The following is a 25,682-nucleotide window of genomic DNA, read 5'->3' as shown; positions in this document are numbered from 1 at the left end:
AAACTTAGCGTCACTGAGCAGGTTATTGCTAAGCAAGTGCCGCTTGATGGCACTGTTGATGACACCTTCCATCACTTTACTGATGATTGAGAGTAGGCCGACAGGGCGGTAATTGGCTGGGTTGGACCTGTCCTGCTTTTTGTGTATAGGACATACCTGGGCAATTTTCCACATTGCAGGGTCGATGCCAGTGTTGTAGCTGTACTGGAACAGCTTGACTAGGGGTGCGGCAAGTTCTAGAGCACAGGTCTTCAGTACTATTGCCGGAATATTGTCAGGGCCCATAGCTTCTGCAGTATCCAGTGCCTTCAGTCGTTTCTTGATATCACGCGGAGTGAATCGAATTGGCTGCAGTCTGGTATCTGTGATGCTGGGGACTTCAGGAGGAGGCCGAGATGGATCATCAACTCGGCACTTCTGGCTGAAGATTGTTGCAAATGTTTCAGCCTGATCTTTCGCACTGATGTGCTGGGCTCCACATCATTGAGGGTTATTTGCGGAGCCACCTCCTCCAGTTAGTTGTTTAATTGTCCACCACCATTCACGGCTGGATGTGGCAGGACTGCAGAGCTTAGATCTGATCCGTTGGTTATGGGATTGCTTAGCTCTGTCTATTGCATGCTGCTTACGCAGTTTGGCATGCAAGTAGTCCTGGGTTGTAGCTTCACCAGGTTGACACCTCATTTTGAGATATGCCTGGTGCTGCTCCTGGCATGCTCTCCTGCACTTTTCATTGAACCAGTTTTGGTTTCCTGGCTTGATGGTAATGGTAGAGTGGGGGATGTGCCGGGCCATGAGATTACAGATTGTGGACGAGTACAATTCTGCTGCTGCTGATGGCCCACAGCGCCTCATGGATGCCCAGTTTTGCATTGCTTGATCTGTTCGAAATCTATCCCATTTAGCATGGTGATCGTGCCACACAACACGATGGACGGTATCCTCAATGTGAAGGCGGGACTTCGTCTCCACAAGGACTGTGCGGTGGTCACTCCTACCAATACTGTCATGGACAGAAGCATCTGCAGCATGCAGATTGGTGAGGAAGAGGTCAAGTATGTTTTTCCCTTGTGTTGGTTCCCCCACCACCTGCCGCAGACCCAGTCCAGCAGCTATGTCCTTTAGGACTCGGCCAGCTCGGTCAGTAGTGGTGCTACCGAGCCACTCTTGGTGATGGACATTGAAGTCCCCCACCCAGAGTACATTTTGTACCCTTGCCACCCTCGTGCTTCCTCCAAGTAGTGTTCAACATGGAGGAGTACTGAGTCATCAGCTGAGGGAGGGCAGTAGGTGGTAATCAGTAGGAGGTTACCTTGCCCATGTTTGACCTGATGCCATGAGACTTCATGGGGTCGAGAGTCAATGTTGAGGACTCCCAGGGCAACTCCCTCCCTACTGTATACCACTGTGCCACCACCTCTGGTGGGTCTGTCCTGCCAGTGGGACAGGACATACCCAGGGATGGTGATGGCAGTGTCTGGAACATTGTCTGGAAGGTATGATTCCGTGAGTATGACTATGTCAGGCTGTTACTTGACTAGTCTGTGGGACAGCTCTCCCAACTTTGGCACAAGGCCCCAGATGTTAGTAAGGAGGACTTTGCAGGGTCGACAGGGCTGGGTTTGCTGTTGTCGTTTCCGGTGCCTAGGTCGATGCCGGGTGGTTCGTCCGGTTTCATTCCTTTTCTTCATTTATTTATTTCATTCCACTTTCAACTTCCTGGGGGTTACCAATGACCAGAAATTGAACTGGACCAGCCATATAAATACCATGGCTACAACAGCAGGTCAGAGGCTCGGAATGATCAGGCGAGTAATTCACCTCCCGACTCCCCAAAGCCTGTCCACCACCTACATGGCACAAGTCAGGAGCGTGATGGAATACTCTCCACTTGCTTGGATGAGTGCAGCTCCAACAACACTCAAGAAGCTCAACACCATCCAGGACAAAGCAGCCCACTTGACTAGCACCCCATACACCACCTTCAACATTCACTCCCTCCACCACCGATGCAGCGGGCACCATCTACAAGATGCACTGCAACTCACCAAGGCTCCTTTGATAGCACCTTCCAAACCCGCAAACTCTACACCTAGAAGGACAAGGGCAGCCAATGCATGGGAACACCACAAACTGCAAGTTCCCCTCCAAGCCACATACAATCCTGACTTGGAACTATATTGCCATTCCTTCACTGTCGCTGGGTCAAAATCCTGGAACTTCCTTCCTAACAGTACTGTGCGTGTACCTACACATGGACTGCAGTGGTTCAAGAAGGCAGCTCACCATCACCTTCTCAAGATCAATCAGGTATGGGCAATAAATGCTGGCCCAGTCAATGACACTCATGTCCCGTAAAAGAAAATAGTAAAAAAAAAGAATTAGAATCTCGGAAACCTACTGTTCCCTCCTTCCAAAATTCCCGAGATTTTGGAAAGGTCCTAGCAGGTTGGAAAACCACAAATGTAACACCTCTGTTCAAGAAAGGAGGGAGTAGGAAGCGAAAGGTCAGTTAGCCTTGGGTCTGTTGTTGGGAAAATGCTAGAATCTGTTATTAAAGAGGTGGTAGGAGAACATCTAGAAAATCAGGCTGAGTCAACATGGTTTTGAGAAAGGGAATTCGTGTTTGACAAATTTATTAGTGTTCTTTGAGGATTTAACAAGCAGGTAATTAGGAAGGCAAATGGAATGTTGACCCTTTATTGCAAGGGGGATGGAGTATTTAAGTAGGGAAGTCTTGCTACAACAGTACAGGGCATTACTGAGACTGCACCTAAAGTACTGTGCAAAGCTTTGGTTACCTTGCTTAAGGAGGGATATACTTGCATTGGAAGCAGTTCAGAGAAGGTTCACTAGGCTGATTCCTGGGATATGGGGTTTGTCTTATGAGGAAACATTGAGCAGGTTGGGCCTATACTCAGTGGAGTTTAGAAGATTGAGAGGTGATCTTATTAAAAGGTATAAGATTCTGAGGGGCTTTGCATGGTAGATGCGAAGAGGCACAGTGGCGCAGTGGTTAGCACCGCAGCCTCACAGCTCCAGGGACCCGGGTTCGATTCCGGGTACTGCCTGTGTGGAGTTTGCAAGTTCTCCCTGTGTCTGCGTGGGTTTTCTCCGGGTGCTCCGGTTTCCTCCCACAAGCCAAAAGACTTGCAGGTTGATAGGTAAATTGGCCATTATAAATTGTCACTAGTATAGGTAGGTGGTAGGGAAATATAGGGACAGGTGGGGATGCTTGGTAGGAATATGGGATTAGTGTAGGATTAGTATAAATGGGTGGTTGATGTTCGGCACAGACTCGGTGGGCCGGAGGGCCTGTTTCAGTGCTGTATCTCTAATCTAATCTAATCTTTGTGGGGGAATCTAGAACTAGGGGCCACAGTTTCTAATTAAGGGGCCTCCCATTTACGACAGAGATAAGGAAGAATTTCTTCTCGAGTGTCATTCGGGTTTAGAACTCTCTTCCCCAGTGAGCAGTGGAGGCTGGGTCATAGAATATATTCAAGGCTAAGTTGGACAGATTTTTGATTGAATAGGGAGTCAAGGATTATGGGGGGGCAGGCAGGAAAGTGGAGTTAAGGCCACAATCAAATCAGCCATGATGTTATTGAATGGTGAAGCAGGCTCGAGGGGCCAAATGACATACTCCAGCTCCTATTTCTCATGTTTATGTTGAGTTTTGCCTTTGGCTCATAGGACATTTTACAATGGTACATCCTCGACATTAAATTGGTTTGTTAAATTTTCAGCATTGACTTGTGCCAATGCGATTTTGGCACTATCCTAATGGGACCAGCCAGATTCAATGAACTTGGTGACTCTTGATTCAAAGTGGCTGACTTTGTTGCTTTTTGAGCTTGCAGCTTGCCCTGAACAATACAGACTATGGGATTTAATCTTCTGTGCAAGTGTAGTTTCAGAAACTGAGTAAATATTCAGGCAGGTTTTGGTGACATAATGCTTCTGCATTTATTATGCCAGTGATTGGAAATGAGCTACTGCATTTGGACAGTACTTAAAGCAGTCCCAGAACATCACTGCAGGAATTCCACAGGGTACTGTCCTCGGCCCAACCATTTCAGCTGCTTCATCAATGACCTACCCTCCATTATAAAGTCAGAAGTGGGAATGTTCGTTGATGATTGCACCATGTTCATCAGCATTCGCGACTCCTCAGATACTGAAGCAGCCCGTGTCCAGATGCAGCAAGACCTGGACAACATCTGGGCTTGGGTTGATAAGTGGCAAATAACATTCGCGCTACGCAAGTGCCAGGCAATGACTATCTCAAACAAGAGAGAATCTAACCATCTCCCCTTGATGTCGAATAGCATTACCATCGCTGAATCCCTCACCATCAACATCCTAGGGGATACCATTGACCAGAAACTGAACTGGACCAGTCACATAAATACTGCGGCTAGAAAAGCAGGTCAGAAGCTGGGAATTCTGCGGCGAGTAACTCACTTCCTGACTCCCCAAAACCTCTCCACCATCTACAAGGCACAAGTCAGGAGTGTGATGGAATACTCTCCACTTGCCTGGATGGGTACAGCTCCAACAACACTCAGGAACCTCAACACCATCCAGGACCAAGCAGCCCACTTGATTGGCACCCCATCCACCACCTTCACCACTGACACATAGTGGTAGCAGTGTGTACCATATACAAGATGCATTGCAACAACTCACCAAAGCTCCTTCGACAGCACCTTCAAAACCCAAGACCTCTACCACCTAGAAGGACAAGGGCAGCAGATGCATGAGAACACCACTACCTGCAAGTTCCCCTCCAAGCCACACACCATCCTGACTTGGAACTATATCGCCGTTCCTTCACTGTCACTGGGTCAAAATCCTAGAACTCCCTTCCTAACAGCAATGTGGGTGTACCTACACCCCTAGGACTGCAGAGGTTCAAGAAGGCAGCTCACCACTAACTTTCTCAAGGGCAATTAGGGATGAGCAACAAATGGTGGCCCAGTCAGCGACACCCTCATCCCATGAACAAATTTTTAAAAAAGGCCTTGGGGTACATACTATCCCACTTAGTTTGCCTTGGGGTACATACTACCCCACTTAGTTTGTACTAAATATCCTAGCTGAGAGGATACAAACTCTGTACCAAATGAAAAGTTCCAATTTTGTTCTTCAGTCCCTTAATTTATTAGTTATTTTGTTTTTGTTTGTTTTTATTGCACTGCTTCTACATGATCAACTGGAGAACATGTGGTCATTCAGTGGTTCTTGTCAAGTGGCTTGGGAGGAACACTGCTTGCAGCTGAACCTGTAATAAGGTCGATAATGTCGATTTTTCCCCCCCCCCCCATGTGTCCTAATAAGGACTGCACCATGCTTGCTGATATTCATTGCACAGAATAATCAAACAGTCATAATGGATCACTATTTGTGTTGATAATGAAAAAGAAAAAAGAAACTTTTATTTATATAGCAACTTTCATAACCACTGGACATCTCAAAGCATGTTACAGCCAATGAAGTACTTTTGAAGAGTAGTGTAAGTCATTGTCGTAATGAAGGAAACACAGCAGCCCATCTGCACACAACAAACTCCCAGAAACAGCAATGTGATAATGGCAATAATCTGTTTTTTTGTGAGATGTTGCTTGAGGAATAAATATAGGCCAGGACACTGGGATAACTCTCTGGCTTTTCTTTGAAGTAGTGCCATGGGATCTTTGAAACTCCATCTGAAGGGGCAGACGGGACCTCGCTTTAATGTCTCATTTTAAAAACGACATCCTCAGTACGGCACTGAAACATCAGCCTTGATCTTTGTGCTCAAGCCCTGGAATAGGGCTTGAATCCAGAACTTTGGGATTCAGAGGCGAGTGTTACCAACTGAACCACAGCAGACATTAACTCAAATGGACTAAGAATAAAAATACAGTTCAAGGAATTATACAGAAAAGACATTACATTCCTTCATCACGTTTTCAAGGACAACTGCAGAAGGCTTTGCTGACCAGTCAACCAGGGCATATTGATCAAATGTCACCCATAAGGCAATGTCTGCGTAGAAAAGCTCCAGAGACTGGTCAGATCACATCAACACTCCCAATTTGCAGGATAAGAAATGGCCAGTTTGGAAATAGAATAAACTTGGAAACTGAATAACTATAAAGGATTCTCTCATCTAACCTGCCTCTGTTAAAAAGAGTAACGGTGAAAGTTTTGCCCGAATTCAACAGGGAGAAAAATGCAACAAAGTAGAAAGAGAGCATATTTGCCTGAAAAAAAATAAACAGTAGCAATAGCACAGATGGAGAGGATCTACAAGACATGGGAGCATGAGATCATGTGTGACAGTATCTATCTTTTTCTTTATTCTTTCATTGGAAGTGGGCATCGCTGGCAATGCCAGCATTTGCTCCCAATCCCTAATTGCCCTTGACAGCTGAGTGACTTGCAATGCCATTTCAGAGGGCCATTAAGAGTCAACCACATTGCTGTGGGTCTGGAGTCACATGTAGGCCAGACCAGGTAAGGACAGCAGATTTCCTTCCCTAAAGTACCTGAGTGAACCAGATGGGTTTTTATGAAAATCGATGATAGTTTCATGGCACAATACTGAGACTAGCTTTTTAATTCCAGATTTATTAATTATTTGAATTTAAATTCCACCAGCTGCCATGGTGGCATTTGAACCAGTGTCCGTGTCCCCAGGTCATTAGCCTGGGTGTCTGGATTACTAGTTCAGTGACATTACCACTGCACCACCGCCTCCCCTGTAATATCCGTAATGTGTAATATCTGTCACTTTCCTCAATACATGATCAAACTAGACTTACTCTTAGTCTGTGAAGGATGCTTAAATGAAGCAGCGTGTAAAATCTTAAATTGGGAGGATACATTGCTGTCACATACCATACCCAACACAAAAAAATGGACAGTTACACTTCACATTTTAAAACAGGAAGTAATAAGCTCATTTTAAGCCATGTATTCCAACATCTTGGTGCAAGAATGAGCAATGAGGATATTGATTAGAAAAAATGATTTGTATAAAAAAGTAAAGGAAGCCAAGAGATCCAATATATAACACTGCTAGCATCAAGAAGCGAAATGAGAATGTACTCAACTGCATTTTCTTTTCACTGAGCTGACAGGTCAAGACAACAATTTACAAGATCAGTGAATTTAAATTGAAGAACTGCTCCAAGTTAGCAGGCAGCTATGTAAAGTCAACAACATAGCCACAGTTGCTACTTTTTTTTCTCATCAAGGGTGGGCAGCTTTTCCATTCACAGTTTCTACAGTGAAGGGGGTGAAGGTTGAAGGTGGTGGATGGGGTGCCAATCAAGTGGGCTGCTTTGTCCTGGATGGTATCGAGCTTCTTGAGTGTTGTTGGAGCTTTACCCATCCAGGCAAGTGGACAGTATTCCATCACAGTCCTGACTTGTACCTTGCAGACGGTGGACAGACTTTGGGGAGTCAGGTGGTGAGTTACTCACCACAGAATTCCCAGCCTCTGACCTGCTCTTGTAGCCACAGTATTTATGTGACTGGTCCAGTTCAATGGTAACACCCAGGACATTGATAGTGGGAGATTCAGTGATGGTAATGCCAATAAACATCAAGGGGAGATGGTTGGATTCTCTCTTGTTTGAGATGGTCACTGCCTGGCACTTGTGTGCCGCAAATATTACTTGCCACTTATCAGCCCAAGCCTGGATGCTGTCCAGGTTTTGCTGCATCTGGACACGGGTTGCTTCAGTACCTGAGGAGTCACGAATGGTATTGAACATTGTCCAGTCATCAGCAAATATCCCCACTCCTAACCTTATGATGGAGGGAAGGTAATTGATGAAGCAACTGAAGATGGTTGGGTCTAGGACCGTACCCTGAAGAACTCCTGCAGTGATGTCCTGGGACTGAGATGATTGGCCTCCAACAATCGCAACCATCTTTCTTTGGGCTAGCTATGAGTCCAATCGGTGGAGAGTTTTCGCCGATTACCATCAACTCCAGCTTTGCTAGGGATCCTTGATGCCATACTCGGTCAAATACTGCCTTAATATCAAGCGCTGTCACTCTCATCTCACCTGAGGTCTATTAGGGACAAAGAGGGCAATATATGCCTAGAGGCGCAGGGTAACACTAGAATACTTAATGAGTACTCTGTATTGGTGTTTACTCAGGAAGAGGATGCTGACAAAATATTGGTAGAAGCAGAGATGGTAGAGGTAATGGATGAGGTGAAAATTGATAGCAGGATGTACTGGAAAGGCTTGTTATGTTTAGAGTGAATAAGTTATCTGGTCCAGATGGCTTGCATTCCAAGTTGCTAAAGGAAGTGGGAGTGGAGATGGCAGAAGGGCTTACCATAATCTGCCCTGGATACAGAAGTGCCAGAGGATTGGACAGTGGCAAATGTGACACCCTGATTCAAGAAAAGATGTAACGACATTTCGAGTAACTACAGGCCGGTCAGTTTAACATCAGTGGTGGCTAAGGTTTTAGAAACAATATCAGGGATACAAAATGAACAGGCACTTGGAGAGATTTGTGCTAATTAGGGACAGCCAGCATGGATTTGTAAAAGGTAAATCGCACTTGACTAATTCAATTGATTTTTTATGAAGTAACAGAGAAGGTTGATGAAGGGAAAATGATGGATATTGTCATATAGATTTTAAGAAAGCATTTGACAAAGTACAACATAAAAAGCTGGTCACCCAAAATTGAGGCTCATGGAATAGGAGGGTCAGTGTCAGCTTGATTAAAAAATCAGCTTAAGGACAGAAAACAAGTTGTGGTAAATTGTAGTTTTTCAAACAGGAGGATGGTAGATAGCAGTGTTCCCCAAGGTTCAGTGCTAGGACCACTGCTTTTTATGATATACATAAATGACTTGGATCTTGGAATACAGAGTAAAACTTCTAAATTTGCCGATGATACCAAACTTGGAGGTGTGGCAGACAGTGAGGATGATACCAATCAAATGCAACAGGGCACACAGATAGGTTAACAGAACGGGCAGACAAGTGGTAGACAGAATTTGAGAGAAAAGTGTGCAGTGATGCATTTTAGCAAAAGGGATAGGGAGAAGCAATACAGACTGTATGGTACAGTTCTGAAGAGTGTACAGGCAAAGAGGGGCCTGGGGGTGCATCTTCATAGATCTTTAAAAGTGGCAGGACATATTGAGACAGTGGTTGAAGTATATGGCTTGCTTCATAAATGGAGGTATTGAGTACAAAAGCTGGGAAGTTACACTCAACCTTTACAAAGCTCTGGTTAGGCCACAACTAGAGTATTGTGTCCATTTCCGGTCACCACACTTTAGGAAGGATATGGGGGTCCTTGAGTGGGTGCAGAGGAGATTTGCCAGAATAGTTCCAGGTTTGAGGGATTTTCGCTACAAGGTTAGGCTGGAGAAACTGAGGTTGTTATCCTTAGAGCAAAGGAGATTGAGGGGAGATTTGGTAGAGGTGCAGAAGATTATGACTGGTTTAACTAGGATAGACAAAGAAAAGCTGTTCCCATTAGCTGATGGTACAAGGACTAGGGGACACAGACATAAGGTTTCGGGCAAGAATTGCAGGGGGGATGTGAGGAAGAACTTTTTATGCAGCGATGGTAATGACCTAGAACACTCTGCATACGAGGGTGATGGAAGTGGAGATGATGAATGATTTCAAACTGAAACTGGATGGGCACTTGAGGGAAATAAATTCCAGGGCTATGGGGAATAGGACTAATTGGATTGCTCTGAAGAGCCAGCCTGGACTTGATGGGTCAAATGGCCTCCTTCTGTGCCGTTATGACTCTTGAGATAATCCTAAATCAGGAGAGAATAATTAAATGGGTGCCTCATGAAAAGGACATGAACAATTCAAATTTTTTTATGCAATAATTCTTCTACAACCACTAAAATGAATAATGATAGTGCAGAGGAATGGAATACTTTCTACTTTGGCTAACCAGCATCAGCATGAATGAAACTACCTGGTCAGGACTGTCAGGTTAATTGTTAAGTAAAGCTCTCTCTACTTGGTTAGCTTGGCAAGACGCGACTTAAACCTAGCTGGAAGCAGTTGGACAGGTTGATAAGTGGAACAGCACTGGATGGGGCTGCAGCAGGTAAGTAAACAAGTAAATGAGACAGCTATAAGTGCCAATGTAACAATATACGAAACTAGTCCAGACCTGTTACTGCAGCGATATTATACCGTTAACCACAGTAGCGACATTTCACAAATCTACTGATCCCACCATCCTATTGCTTGAGCAAGTCTTTGTTGGCGTTCTTGTGGGGGTGGGGTGGGGTGGGGCTGGGCTGAGGGAGGGCAGGTTCTTTCAACAGTTCTATGGACGAGTGAACAGAAAATTGCAGTTTATCATAAATTTAAAAATGTATTGTAAAAAGAGAGTCATTAATAAAATACTTAATGCAAAAAATAAATTAATGAATCAGTATGGATAAAAATTGCTGATCCTCGGGACTGAAAGTGGTGATCTGGCAGCTCACTGTTACAGAAAAACAGCAAGACTACTTATGATATTGATCAAGAGCCTTTTATTAGACTCCATTGAGATCAAGGGCTAGATTTTTCTCATCAGCTGAACATCAAGGAAAATTGATTTCACTCCCTCTGCTTTTACAGGGATGACCTGGGACCAGCTTTTCACTGTCCTGCATGTAAACTGTGCAGTGTAAATAAATATGGAGCTACGATGGAGTGATGGGGTGCAGCAACCTGCCCAATATTTGTTTTCTGTCAATACTGCTGCTGACCTCAGTACTACCATGAGAGGCATGATGGTAATCCCTGAGGCAGTGGCACGAGGTCCACTAAATACCCTATTCAAGAGAGGGAACCCCTTTCTCTGACACCATAACCATACTTTTATCAGGCATCAGTCCAGTCTAAGACTTAAAAGACTCAAGTCTCAGATCTTCAGGGCTCTTCTGCTACCTCTTCCTTCCAGCACTGCAGTGAGAATTAAAGCCTGGCTCTGGTATAAAATTAAAACCCAACCCGAGCCGAACCTGACCACAGCCAAGCCGAAAGCGACCCGAGCCCTTTAATTTTTTTTTCGCGCCTGACCCTACCCGACACAAATCTCCTTCATCTGTTCTGGCAGCAGGCTATTCCTGCAGCAGAAGTTGTGGGAAATCACGGGGGTAAACCTGATCCCGTGAATTCCCGGAAGCAGTGTCCAGCCCGACCCAACCCGAGTCCAAATGCTGGACTTGGAATTCCGACCCGATCGAACCCGACACATGCAGTCGGGTCGCCAGGCTTCAGTGAGAATCTCAACATAGCATTGCTGCATCTTCCTCTGTCACAATTGCAAAGCTTCCTGTTGGTTGCAGAGATCCTGCCCTGCATAGATAATGACCTTCAACCCAAGACATTGGGTCAGAGTCACAGTGACAGACAAGCGTCTCAATCTGACCTTGCACCAATGGGTGAAGCAAAACCCCGCTTCATGTCGACAGGATTTTAACTTGTCTATTTGGTGTGATACAAAGGTTCAGAAAGGCGTAGCTGACTTATTGTCACTATATTTCTTCATGATGTCCGTACCTGAGTAACAAGTGCCTAATCAGAGATATTAAAAGCAAGGGATGCACAGAGTGGAAAAATATGATCGTATGTTGCCCATCTCTGCTCTGCCCATGACCATCTGACCAACACGCATCTCTGCTTCTGTTACCTTCAGACTTGACTACTGCAATACTCTCCTGGTTAACCCACATGATCTACTCTCCATAAATTTGAGCTCATCCAAAACTCTGCAACTCGTACCCTAACCTGCACCAAGTCCTGCTCAACCATCAACCATGTGCTCACTGACCTACACTGGCTTCCAATCCACCAACACTTTGTTAAAATTCTCATCCCCATGTCCAAATCACTTCATGGTCTCACCCTTTCCCAACTTTGTAACCTCTTCCAGCCCTCAAAACCCTCTCACAATTCTACATTCTGCCGACTCTGACCTCTTTTCCCCTCCTTCATTGGCAGCCATACCTACAGCTGTCTAGGCCTGAAGCTCTTGGAATTCCTTTCCTAAAACTCTCCAACTTTCTCTTTTTAAACCTTCCTTAAAATATATCTATCTGAAGAATGCTTTCGGCACCCCTCCCAATATCTCCTCCTTTTACTTTTATGTCCAATTACACTCCTGTGAAGCACTATATTAGATTAGATTAGAGATACAGCACTGAAACAGGCCCTTCGGCCCACCGAGTCTGTGCCGAACATCAACCACCCATTTATACTAATCCTACACTAATCCCATATTCCTACCAAACATCCCCACCTGTCCCTATATTTCCCTACCACCTACCTATACTCGTGACAATTTATAATGGCCAATTTACCTATCAAGCTGCAAGTCTTTTGGCTTGTGGGAGGAAACCGGAGCACCCGGAGGAAACCCACGCAGACACAGGGAGAACTTGCAAACTCCACACAGGCAGTACCCGGAATCGAACCCGGGTCCCTGGAGCTGTGAGGCTGCGGTGCGAACCACTGCGCCGCCCAAAATACTTGCAAAATGGCTTACTAACTGTCTCTCTCCCATTTCCAGCTCTGCTTCTCTCCCTTAGGAATCTATGTTCAAGTTCCCATCCGCCGCTAAGCTAGTTTTAAATCCTTCCCAACAGAACTAGCAAACCTCCCCTCTGTGGTGTACTGTAAGGATCGGTGCTGGGATCCTTGCTGTTTGTAGTGTACATTAATGATTTAGACGTGAATATAGGAGGTATGATCAGTAAGTTCGCAGATTACACGAAAATTGGTGGTGTCATAGATAGTGAGGGAGAAAGCCTTATATTACAGGACGATATAGATGGGCTGGTAAGATGGGCAGAGCAGTGACAAATGGAATTTAATCCTGAGAAGTGTGAGTTGATGCATTTTGGGAGGACTAACAAGGCAAGGGAATATATAATGGATGGTAGGACCCTAGGAAGAGGGTCAGAAGGACCTTGGTGTACTTGTCCATAGATCACTGAAGACAGCAGCACAGATAGATAAGGTGGTTAGGAAGGCATGGAATACTTGCCTTTATTAACCAAGGCACAGAATATAACAGCAATGAGGTTATGATGGAGCTGTATAAAACGCTAGTTTGGCCACAGCTGGAGTACTGTGTACAGTTCTGGGCACCACACTATAGGAAGGATGTGATTGCACTGGAGAGGGTGCAGAGGAGATTCACCAGGATGTTGCCTGGGCTGGAGCATTTCAGCTGTGAAGAAAAACTGGAGGGGCTAGGGTTGTTTTCCTTAGAGCAGTGAAGGCTGAGGGGGGACTTGATTGGGGCATACAAAATTATGAAGGGCATAGACAAAGTAGATAGGAAGAAACCTTTCCTCTTAGTGGAGGTGTCAATAACCAGGGGGGATAGATTTAAGGTAAGGGGCAGGAGGTTTAGAGGGGATTTGAGGAAAACGTTTTTCACCCAAAGGGTTTTTAGAATCTGGAACACACTCCCTGAAGAGGTGGTAGAGGCAGGAACCCTCACAACATTTAAGTAGTATTTAGATGAGCACTTGAAACGCTACTGCATACAAGGCTACGGGCCAAGTGTTGGAAAATGGAATTAGAACAGATAGGTGCCTAATGGCCAGCACGGACACGATCGGCCAAAGGGCCTGCTTCTGTGCTGTTTTACTCTATGGCCGGAACTTATCAGTGGGCGGATGGGAGCCGGACTCGGACATAAATGTCGGAGACGAACCTGCTTCGGCCTAGCCTGAGGATCTGTCCGTATTTTACTAATGTCCTTTAGGGAAGGAAATCTGCTGTCCTTACCTGGTCTGGCCTCCATGTGACTCCAGATCCACAACACTGTGGTTAACTCTTACATGCCCTCTGAAATGGCCAAGCAAGCGACTCAGTTGTACCTAACCGCTACAAAGTCAATAAAAAGGAATGAAACCGGACGGACCACCCGGCATCGACCTAGGCACTGGAAACGACAACGGCAAACCCAGTCCTGTCGACCCTGCAAAGTCCTCCTTACTAACATCTGGGGGCTTGTGTCCCACAGACGAGTCAAGTAACAGCCTGACAGTCATACTCACGGAATCATACCTTACAATGTCCCAGGCACTGCCATCACCATCCCCGGGTATGTCCTGTCCCACCGGCAGGACAGACCCACCAGGGGTGGCGGGACAGTGGTATACAGTAGGGAGGGAGTTGCCCTGGGAGTCCTCAACATCGACTCCGGACCCCACGAAGTCTCATGGCATCAGGTCAAACATGGGCAAGGTAACCTCCGACTGATGACCACCTACTGCCCTCCCTCAGCTGATGACTCAGTACTCCTCCATGTTGAACACTACTTGGAGGAAGCACGAGGGTGGCAAGGGTACAAAATGTACTCTGGGTGGGGGACTTCAATGTCCATCACCAAGAGTGGTTCGGGAGCACCACTACTGCGGCAGGTGGTGGGGGAACCAACACAAGGGAAAAACCCGTCCTCACCAATCTGCCTGCTGCAGATGCTTCTGTCCTTGACTGTACTGGTAGGAGTGACCACCGCACAGTCCTTGTGGAGACGAAGTCCCGCCTTCACATTGAGGATACCATCCATCGTGTTGTGTGGCACTATCACCATTCTAAATGGGATAGATTTCAAACAGATCTAGCAATGCAAAACTGGCCATCCATGAGGCGCTGTGGGCCATCAGCCGCAGCAGAATTGTACTCAACCACAACGTGTAACCTCATGGCCCGGCATATCCCCCACTTTACCATTGCCATCAAGCCAGGAGACCAACCCTGGTTCAATGAAGAGTGCAGGAGGGCAAAATGAGGCGTCAACCTGGTGAAGCTACAACACGGTTCAAGAAGGCAGCTCACCACCACCTTCTCAAGGGCAATTAGGGATGGGCAATAAACGCTGTCCTGGCCAGCGATGCCTACATCCCATGAATGAATTTAAAAAAAGCACACCCGCTTGCCACGGGTAAAATACCCGTGGAGGCAGGGGAGGGCCCTTAAGTGACCACTTAAGGGTCTTGATTAGCCTCAAGTGATCTGGCCATTTCCCACCCCCCACCTGACCTCGGTAAACTTGTCCGGAGGCGAAATCGGGGCAGGTGCGCCTCCCGGAGCCTGCCGCTCAAATTTATGCCGCCCCAACGCCACCATCCGACCCGCTGGGGCAGCGCAAAATTCCGACCTCTATGACTCTAACCTTGTCTATTGTCGGAGACTTTTCTCTCGAGGTTCATGTTCCTTCAATGGTTTCCGAAGCTGGTGAGAGTGCAATGAGAGCACAGCAGAGAGGTCTTTTCAGTCCAGGAGCAAAGAGATGTCTGATTTTTTTTCTCTCAAAGTTCAAATTCAAAAAACTCCCAACAGTCAGTTAGGTATGTGACTTAACTGGTTTGACCACTTCTTCTGCATATTGGGGAAGCAAGGACTCGGTCCCTCTTTCCAACACTGTCTGCTGGCATGCAAATGTCTTTCCAGTCAGGGGCTTGGCAATTCCTTGTGATAGGCCCTCTTTTCTTCCCAGCCACAATTTTAAGTTTTAATGTTCATGTGGCGAAATAATGTGTGCCTCAGTCTTGGCAGGTGGGGCCTGCATGACACCCTACATGCCCTCTTAGATCGACGTAAAAGAACACAAGGCACTATTTTGAAGAAGAGCAGAGAGGTATCCCTGGTGTTCTGGCCAATATTTATTCCTCAAAAAAGTAACAAAAAACATTATCTGGTCATTGTCAAATTGCTGGTTGTGGGATTTTAATGTGTTGGCTGCTGAATTTCCCTACATTACAACAGTGACTACACTTCCAGAAGTACTTCATTGGCTGTGATGCACTTTGGGACGTCTGATGGCCATGAAAGGCACCATATAAATGCAAGTCTGTCTTTCTTTCTGCTGAATGGCCTCTTCTGCTTCAGGTATGTATACCCTTGGTGTCTCAGATGGCAGCTGTGTTTTCTAACCTCAGGGGGATCCCAGTGATCTCAAACTACAGAAGGACCACACTTTTAAGTTAGTTCCTCGGCTTGGTGTGACGTGTGCATCAGATACTGCATATGCTCAGAAAATAATCTAAGTAACAGGCCACATTTTGCTTTCCTGAGGAAGATCAAGAAAGGCTGTGGTTTAATAAGAGATTACAAAGTGTCATAAGGCTCGGGTGAAACATTACTTCCATTTATTACAGGTTTTTTGCTCTAACGCCTCCTACAGTCTTATGAAAAAGGTGCAAACTATGGTATGAAGTCAAATGTTGGATTTTTTTTTTTACTGGGATGTGTACTCTGCTCCAAGATCTCTGTATGCATAGATGGGAAAGTCCTTGAACTCATCACTTTCAAAGATGAGCGAGAAAAGATTTCCTCCTGTCACCTATGTAATTCAATGTAATCAATTAAGTGTTGAATTGTATTTTAAGGGATGGCCTCAGAGTGTTTCAGGCATTTCTGAAAAGTTCTCGTTTTTGCTTCCTAATGGCAACCCTTCATTTTTCTGCCATTCACATCTCGTCCGGACACCTCTACTGTTTCTTTACTTTCCCATTACCACTCCCTTTGGCCCTGCACCACCAACTCTTTAGTCATTTAATATCTCCTGTCTTCCACTGTATCATAGACTTTCCCTTTTGTTCTTTTTCCACCCTTCCCCTTTCACTGGTTTAAAGCCTATTACATTTCAAATTTTTCCCAGTTCTGATGAAATGTCATCGACCTGAAATGTTAAATTTTGTTTCTCTCCACAGATGCTGCCTATTTTTATTTCAGATTTCCAACATCCGCAGTATTTTACTTTCGTATTTCTAAAATGTTCTCTTTTTCACAGCTGATACTGTAATGAGACACACTTGGGGGGATCTAGCATACACTACTCAACGTTTTTGGTTTCAAAGACAGACTTACAGTAGAATTAGAATGAGATACTAGAAAATATACCAAGAATGCATTGTTAAAAAAAAAAAATCAGTATTCGGGTTGGGGGGAAAAAGATGATAATCCTCCCAGACTTCCTTGCAAATACATTTTACACTCATTTTTTTGCAAAGTTCGGATATCAAACACTGTGAAAATGAAAAAAAATGACCCCCATACTTGCACCTTAAGTTTCAGGTCCTTGTCCCATTGTGCTCTCATTCTTAATGAGTTTTTACATGTCATAGGTAAGAATATTGGGTTTTAGTTCTCAGACAAATAATTATTGAATTGTGGAATGCACATGCAAAACACTGATGAAATCTCTGGTCATAAAAAGGGATTGTACTTAATTATCCGAAAGCAATGGTCTTGTTCTTAGGCCTGCATTAAGGGTTGTTTTTTTGAGATGTCAACTTTTGGGGGGTTGTGACAGCTTTTGCACATTTGCTATGTTGGAAAGGAAAGAACATGCAGTTATGTAGAACCTTTCATAGTTTAAGGTCATCCCAAAGCACTTACAGCCAATCAAGTACTTTTTGAAGTGTAGTAACTGTTATAATGTAGATAAATATGTCAACCATTTTGCATACCAGTTAATCAATCTTGGTTAAGGACTAAATGTTGGTCTGGACATCATGAGAACTTCTGTTGCTGTATGAGCCACACAGAAAAATAATTCTTAAGTATTTTATGCAATCATATTTTAGTCTTCACAAGTAAATTTATGCCCATTGTTTACAACTTAATCTTAGTTAATGGAATCCAGCAAATAGCGCGTGTACTATTGTACCATGTCCGATTTGAAACTGGAGGAAGTAACTTAGACAATGCAACACATGGGTCAAATCAAGTTCATATACAGCTCATTTAAACACTTGGATCACCCCTTTTCTCAACAATTAAAAAGAAACTAAGCAATTTTGATCAGTATTGTCCAATAGGTTCGCCATTAGGCATGCGGCTAATTGCATTTCTGATTAGCAAAGAGTAATATACACAGTTCTTGGGCATGTGATCTCAATATTAATCTGCATGGTATATGCAGGTGTACTTTAACCTTTTTGTATGTTGGTAAGATGCTAAGTGGAAAAGCAGAATGTGCAAGTGTTTTTTGATCATTGAGCATTTTACTTCCTTAATCACTGAATGGTAATAAGATGTTTGTTAACTAAATATGCACACTCAGTACCAATATTGTGCGAGTGCTGTAAAGGCTTCATCTAGTAAAATTCTTACATACAGTCAGCAATTTCTAATGGACAATATTGCATTAGATAACCTGAACCACAGGAAGATATCTTATACTGGCTTCAAACTACATGCTAGTCAACAGTGCAGAAAATACTGTATAATGCTACCAGTGTAAGCTTGTAATAGCATAAGCCAGGCAACTTCCATCAAACTTCCTGTTCTGTATTTTTTCAACATAGTTCCCAAATTCTCTTATCAAATACACTACTGAAATCTACATTTCACTTAAATTTGTCTCCCTACCTGTAGCATGAAGTGCGGTGTCAAAATTTGCAATTTAAGTATATCTACTAAATCAGATGGTACAATTATTAGTCATTTTTGGTAGAAGAATAAGGAGGCCACGTGCTCCTTGGAAAATAAGTGTCTAAATGGAATAGGAAGATTTGGGAGTACAGATGCACAAATCACTAAAGTAGTGTTGCAGTTTAATAAGGCCATTAAAAAAGCTAAACAAAACACTGGGTTTCATTGTTTTTCAATACAGTCCCTCTAGAAAAGAACTTACAACAAATGTGTTTAGAACCTTGGTTAGACCACATTTAAGAGTACCATGAACAGTTCTGGTCTCCATATTATGAAAAGCATATAAAGGGAGAAGGTGAAGAAAGAATTTATTAGAATGATACTGGAGCTGAGATGTTATATCCATCAGGAAACACTGAAAAGGCTCAGGCTCTTTTCTCTGCACAAAATAAGGCTGAATGGTGACCTCATAGTGGTCTTTAAGATGAAAGGGCTTTAAAGAGTAGAATTAGAGAAAATGTTCCCACTTGCAGTGGAGATCAGAACTAAGGCCTGTAAAAACAACAATCATTAATAAATTCAATAGGGAATTCAGGAGAAATTTCTTTACCAAAAGTATGATAAGAATGTGGAACTCACTATCACAATGAGTAGTTGAGATAATTAGCACAGATGCATTTAAGGGGAAGCTGGAGAAACACAAGGGAGAAAGGAATAGAAAGATATATTTATGGAGTTAGATGAAGGCGGCCAAGAGGAGGCTTGTTTGGAACATAAACATTGGCATGCGCCTACTCGGCAGAATAGCCTGTTTCTGTATTGTCAATATGTAATAACTGGATATTCAAAATCATCTTCCTGATGGAGGAATACTTATTTAAAAGAGATAGCATTTTGTACTGGATTTTGACTAGTGTAGGGCAAGTAACATCTATGGTAAGAGAAAGAGAGTGTAAACACTTCAAGTTGATGATCTTTTGTCAGAATAAGAAGTTAGATATTTAATACTGTAGAACATTAGTTGTTTGATTAATTCAAGGTTACCATAATACCGGAGTTTCAATCTGCTCAACTACTTCAGTGGTTACACTGGCAAGTTCTGTAAAATGTAATACTGCTGGTGCAAAGATGTCAGAGTAGTTAGAGCAAGCAGAATTACATAGAATCTACACCAGAAAAATAGGCCATTTGGCCCAGCTGGTCAATGCCAACATTTATAATCCACACAAGCCTCTTCCCACTCCAAATTATCTCCTCCCACCCTTCTCCATATCGTTCTATACTATTCTCCCTCCTGTACGCATCAAGCCTCTCCTTAAATACCTGAACGTATCTGCTTCAACCACTCCATGAGACAGTAAGTCCAACATTTTTACTACACTGTGAAAAGAAATTCCCCCTAAATTATTTATTTGGATTTCACTAATAAGTATGCCATCTGATGTATGCCCCCACTAATTCTGAAGACCTCAATCAGGTTTCCTCTTAGTCTCCTTTTTGCCCAGAAGAGAGACAGCTTGCTTAATCCTTCTCAATGGCTGCACTCATTCAATTCTGGTAACATCTTGGTCAATATTTTCTGCACTTTCTCCAGTATTCCAATATCCTTTGTGTAGTATGGAGATCAGAACTGTGCACAGTGCTCCAAATAAGTCTTAACCATCGTTTGATATAAATTTAACATTTAGAAATGCATACCGATATTAAAAAATATACATTTTCCCGCCGTAAATGTTTTGTTGTCTTATATTTTAGCAAGGATTCTAGTACCTTTCCTATCACTAACATTAAGGTAACTAACTGCTCTATGGTTCCTGAATTAGTTCCATCTCCCTTTTGAAGCTTGAAATTGCATTTGAATTAAACAGAAAATGCTGGAAACATTCAGTAGGGCAAGCAGCATCTGTGGGAAGAGAAAGAGAGTAAACACTACAAGTTGATGATCTTTCGTCAGAACAAGAAGTTAGATATTTAATACTGTAGAAGTAAATACCTGCTAAATCGCTAACTTTTTCCAGTTCTGATGAAAGATCTTCACATGAAACATTCATTCAGTTCTTCCCTCCACAGATGCTGCCTGGCTGCTGAGTATTTCCAGCATTTTCTGTTTTTATTTCAGATTCCCAGCATCCGCAGTATTTTGAGAATTACATTTCCTGCTTGCCAATCCTCTGTCCCTATTCTTTTATCAATTGAATTTTTATATTGGGATACCAGTGCCTCTGCTATATCCTCCCTCATTTCTTGTCAACATTTGCGGGTGCAATCCACCTGAAACCGGATTTTTGCCCTCCAAGTTTGGTTAGTTTGTCTAGCATCTCCTTTCTAACTCAACAAATGTAATATGCCCTCTCTACTGGTGTCATTTCCTCTTTGGCAGCTTCTTCGGTGAAAACTGAGGCAAAGTACTGATTCAGCATCTGTGCTATTTCACATCATCTGTGACAGAAACAAAATACCGTGGATGCTGGAAATTTGAAGTAAAAACAGAAAATGCTGCAATTACTCAGCAGGTCAGGCAGCATCTGTGAAGAAAGAGTTAATGATTCAGGTGCATGATCTTTCATCAGCTCTGAAACTACCTGAAACATTATCTGTTTCTTAGTGGTTCTACCGCCATCTTAATTCTTCTTTTGTTAACTATGTACCAACAACTGGTACTTAGAGAGTCTTTAACGTAATAAAACATCCCTAGGCACTTGATAGGAGCGTTATAAAGCAGGATTTGACACCAAGCCACATAAGGCGATACTGGGGGAAAAATTGCTAAAAGCTCGGTCAAAGAGGTATGTTTTAAGAAGTGTCTAAAAGGAGAGAGAAAGAGAGCCAGAGAAGTTAAGGGAGGGAATTCCAGCACTCAAGCTTTGGCAACTGAAGGCTCAGCCAGCAATGGGGAAGCAATTAAAATCACCAGGGAAGTGGCAGTGAACAAACTTTTGGGGCTGCAGGCTGACATCTTGGTGAAAATGATCAACAGCTCCAAGAAGCTATTTGAACACTCCCATTCTATAATTTATGGAAAGGTGCAAATTTTTGCAGCAGCATTTTAAGGAAAATGAAGGAGAAAGAAGTATACTTCCATCTTTGAGTTTTAAGTCTTAATCTGGACTTTATAAAAAGCATTTTAAGATACCAGAGATGCACACCATTTTAGGTTTCTGGAAGCACTCAACTGGCATTAGCTGAGACACCAACAAATGAATAGCTTCACTGGAAGCAAAGTGGATCAGGATCCGTTGATATTCTGAATGCCAACCAAGAAACATCCAAACTGAAAAACTTTATCTCAGCATGAAATTGCCTTTTTAATGGTTCCAAAGTTTTTGGCTCCTACTTGGAAGATTATTCCAGCTAGTAACTTCTCTGTGAAAATGCATGCTTTCTGATGAGTTCTGAACTGGGTCTTTTCCAGTTTACACGCATGTTTATACCCATGTTACTTTCTCATGCAGTCATGTGAATTAGTGCTCCAGATTAATCTTTTCTATTTCACTTAGCAAATATATACCTTTAAGTTTCAGCATGACTGCTTCAAACATATTCTACTGATGTGGGAATACAGCAGAGATACTATTTGCTTTGCCGGTTGCTACTTTGACTCAAAGGTTACCAGCAAGTCATTGTAATCACTCCCACATCTCTCTCAGCCTCTCCTCCAGTTACATCTTTCAATTTCTTAATTTTGCACTGAACTGCATACCAAATTTGGGGCAGTCTGGTCTGATGAAGATGTGAAGGAGTTAGAAGTTGTCAGAACTTTAACAAATTAAATTCAATGAAGACAAGTGCAAGCCATTAGACATTGGAATAAATAAAATGGGAAACTTAAAGGAATAGTGTTAAAGTAGATATGGGAGAAGCAAAGATATATCTGGAAGTGATACTACATTCAACATTAACTATGTCAAGTCAATACCAAGCAGCAAAAAAGCAAGAAGATTGCTAATCTGTTTTGCCAAATCAGTAGATTCTAAGTATGAGGCCACAATGCTAAAACCTTATGGAGCTTTACATTCAGGTTTGGCTGCTCGGGTAAAAGGCAACTATCCAACCCTAGCAAGCAGTAAACAGAAGGCTACGAAGCTGATCTTTGGTGTCCAAGGAATAAGACAGAAGGGAAAGTTAGAAAAATTTAAATTTTCAGCCTTGAAAGGAAATGTCTTAAAAAGAGTGGTTCTTACAGCAGATACACAAGATACCAAGAGAAATAAAAAATCCCAAATAAAATAAAATTCTGGAAGCTTGCAGTCAAGCAACATCTGTGCAGAGAATAAAAAGCGATGCTGCGAGTATAAACCCTTCCTCAAAAATGGAAGATATTACTGATGAACAGCATTAAAAGGGATGGAGAAAGAACAAACACAGAGGAAAAGAAATAGAATGACTCAAAGTGATGAACAGATGGTTAATGGCACTATTTCACTTTAAACAACAACTGCAGGACAATGGGGCACAGGTACATCCTGGTAAAAACAATTTCAAAGACTGATGCAAGAAAGCATTTTTTCGCAGAGTGATCAATACCTGAAGTGGTCTTCTCGGTAGGAGTGCGCAAACAAAAAATCTTGATCATAGTTATGTTGAAAGGCATGAAAAGTTGAACTTTTATTCCCTGGAACCGAGAAGCCTAAGGGGTAATCTGATCAGTATTATAAAAGAGACAAATGTACAGGCACAATTTCAAAATTTGCAGATGATACAAAACCTGAAAGTGCTGTGAACTGTGAAGAGGATGTTGATAAACTTAAAGAGGACATAGACTGGTGGAATGGGCAGACATATGGCAGATGAAATTTAATGCAGTTAAGTGTGAAGTGATACATTTCGGTAGGAAGAAAGAACAATATAAACTGAAGGGAACAATTCCAAAAGGGCTGCAGGAACACAGAAACTTGGAGGTGTATGTGCAGGGCAGGTCAAGAAAGCAGTTAAAAAAGCATAAAGAATCCTGGGCTTTATAAAATTGGGGCATAAGAGTACAAAAGCAAAGAAGTTATGATGAACCTTTATAAAACATTGGTTCAGCTACAAATGAAGTATTGTGTCTGATTGTGGGCATCGCACTTTCGGAAGCATGTGAAGGCCTTAGAGAGGATGCAGAAAACATTCATTAGAATTGGTCCCAGAGATCAGGGACTTCATTTATGTGAATAGATTGGAGAAGCTGGGACTGTTCTCCTTGGAGAAGGTGGTTGAGGGGAAATTTGATAGAGATGTTCAAAATCATAACAGGTCTCAGCAGAGAAGATAAAAAACTGTTCACTTTGGCAGAAGGGTCTCAAACTAGAGGGCAGATTGGTAAAAGAACCAAAGGCAATATCAGGAAGAACTTTTTTTACGTGGTGACTGGTTTATAATCTGGAATGTACTGCCTGAAAATTGAATTTGTCTCCACTAACCTATGTCATGCAAAAGGGAATTAGGTAAGTATTTGAAGGGAGAAAAATTGCAGGGTTATAGGGAAAGCGCGGAGGTGCAGTGAAGCAAGCTGGATCACTCTTGCAGACAACTGGCACAGGCTTGACAGGCTGAACAGCCTTCTTCTGTGCTGTAACAGTTCTATGCATTAGATAGTTGCTGGAAAAAAAAAGGAATATTTAAGTATTTGGGAAGTGAGCAGGGCAGTGGGATTAGACAAGGTGCCTCATGTGGAGAAATACACCAACATAGACTTTTTTTTTCTCAGCTTCAGATATAGCCCATATATTAACTGTTCAACTGGAGAAATGAACCACAGCTATCTTCCAAATTTTCTGAACAGATAATCAGGCTGCAAAATTTGGGATATATTTTCCTGCTGCAATGAGCAAGAACTGTCCTAGCCTGCACACTACAGTGGGTCCAGTAGGTCGAGACAAAATAAAATTAATAACATGTTCCATGACTGTCGACGCTCACGCATTCCTCAGGAAAGCAGTTTGAATTTGTGCAGCTGTGTTAGAGTATAAACATGAAACATTTGGTGCATTGGGACATTTCACTTTTGTGAAGAGCCACCATCCAAAAACAGCATCTTACTTTGGAGTCACTCTCAGGAATGCTCCAACATGCTGCACTAACAAATTGTGGGATGACAGGTTGGCACCCACACTTCCAGTGAACTTGCACGATCAAATGTACCAAATGCCCAGGGTGACACATGGAGGTTAAGCCACTTCCCTCCCAGAAGAGATCAACAAGACATTACATATGCTGCAAAACCAAGTTCAGCCAATGTAGACTTTGATGGAACAACTAGAGGTCTAGCCAAAGAAAACGACAATTAATTAATTTACAGTACAGCTTCACTATCATTCCAGACAATTTTAAAAATGCTTTAGAAAGGACTACTGAAGGAACATGTCAGAATTACAAACAGCAAATTACTTTGCTTTACTGCAAAGGAAAGCACAGAAATGTTCTGGCATGCATGGATAGCTGCCATTGATATATTCTTTTGTTACATAACTACATTTTTAGTGGTTATGTTACAAGAACTACTCAAAACTCAATGAATACCATCTCATCGGTAAGATTAATACAGTAATTTTACATATTAAATATAAGAACAGCAAAAGGTACACCATTCAGCCTGTATTTTCAAAAACAAGCAACTAATTTCAGTGGCAACTTCTACTGGGCCTTCGGCAAATTTTCATTCTCTGCTCTTTCTTTTGTGGAGGTGGTCATAAAAAGGCAGCTGACTTGATGTAATGACATGGTCAATTCAAACTGCACTAATTTATTTCATAAATTTTAAGCCAACCAGAAGAACTTTTTAGGAAAAAATGGATCTCAAATGGACAGAGTGTCGTTAGAGCCAAAAACCTGGAGATTTATGGGACAAACCAATAACTAGGAGGAGAAAAAAAGACAAAGTAGTAGTTTTTATACTTTTACAGTATCCCCTTTTTAAAAAATTACTGCAATAAAACACAACATTAAATGATTCTTTAACTTAATTAATATACAACCACAAAATTCCAGGGCTCTAACAAAAAAGTGTAAATACCTTTCTAGAAATGTAAAACTTTGACAATTTAAATTATGGAGCAGGAAGATCTTCGAAAAGCAACAAACCACAAATTTAAAAACAATTCCCTTCCCTGTGAAATAAGTGCATATGAAAATGAGAATTGAGACATCATGAGGGTGTGCATTTTAAGCTTAACATAAAATATATTTTTTTTTAAAACAAGTGTGCCAGTTTCCATAAGGACTGGCACTAACAGCTCTCCATCTTCAATTGTTGAGAAAAACTTTCAAGATTCACAATTAAAAACGAAATAGCTTCTGAATACAAATACT

The 25,682-nt window shown here is 42.7% G+C and overlaps 1 protein-coding gene across 2 annotated transcripts in view; it reads right to left on the bottom strand.

Annotated features, from left to right (window-relative positions):
• ptenb (phosphatase and tensin homolog B) overlaps positions 1–25,682 on the bottom strand; it is a 161,949-nt gene that overhangs the window by 74,928 nt on the left and 61,339 nt on the right. The gene's annotated exons all lie outside the window — the stretch shown is intronic.

This window comes from Heterodontus francisci, chromosome 20 (assembly GCF_036365525.1).
Source record: "Heterodontus francisci isolate sHetFra1 chromosome 20, sHetFra1.hap1, whole genome shotgun sequence".
In the NCBI taxonomy this organism is placed as follows: Eukaryota; Metazoa; Chordata; class Chondrichthyes; order Heterodontiformes; family Heterodontidae; genus Heterodontus; species Heterodontus francisci.
Note: the sequence above shows the minus strand (reverse complement) of the source record. Positions and strands in the feature narration are given on the sequence as shown.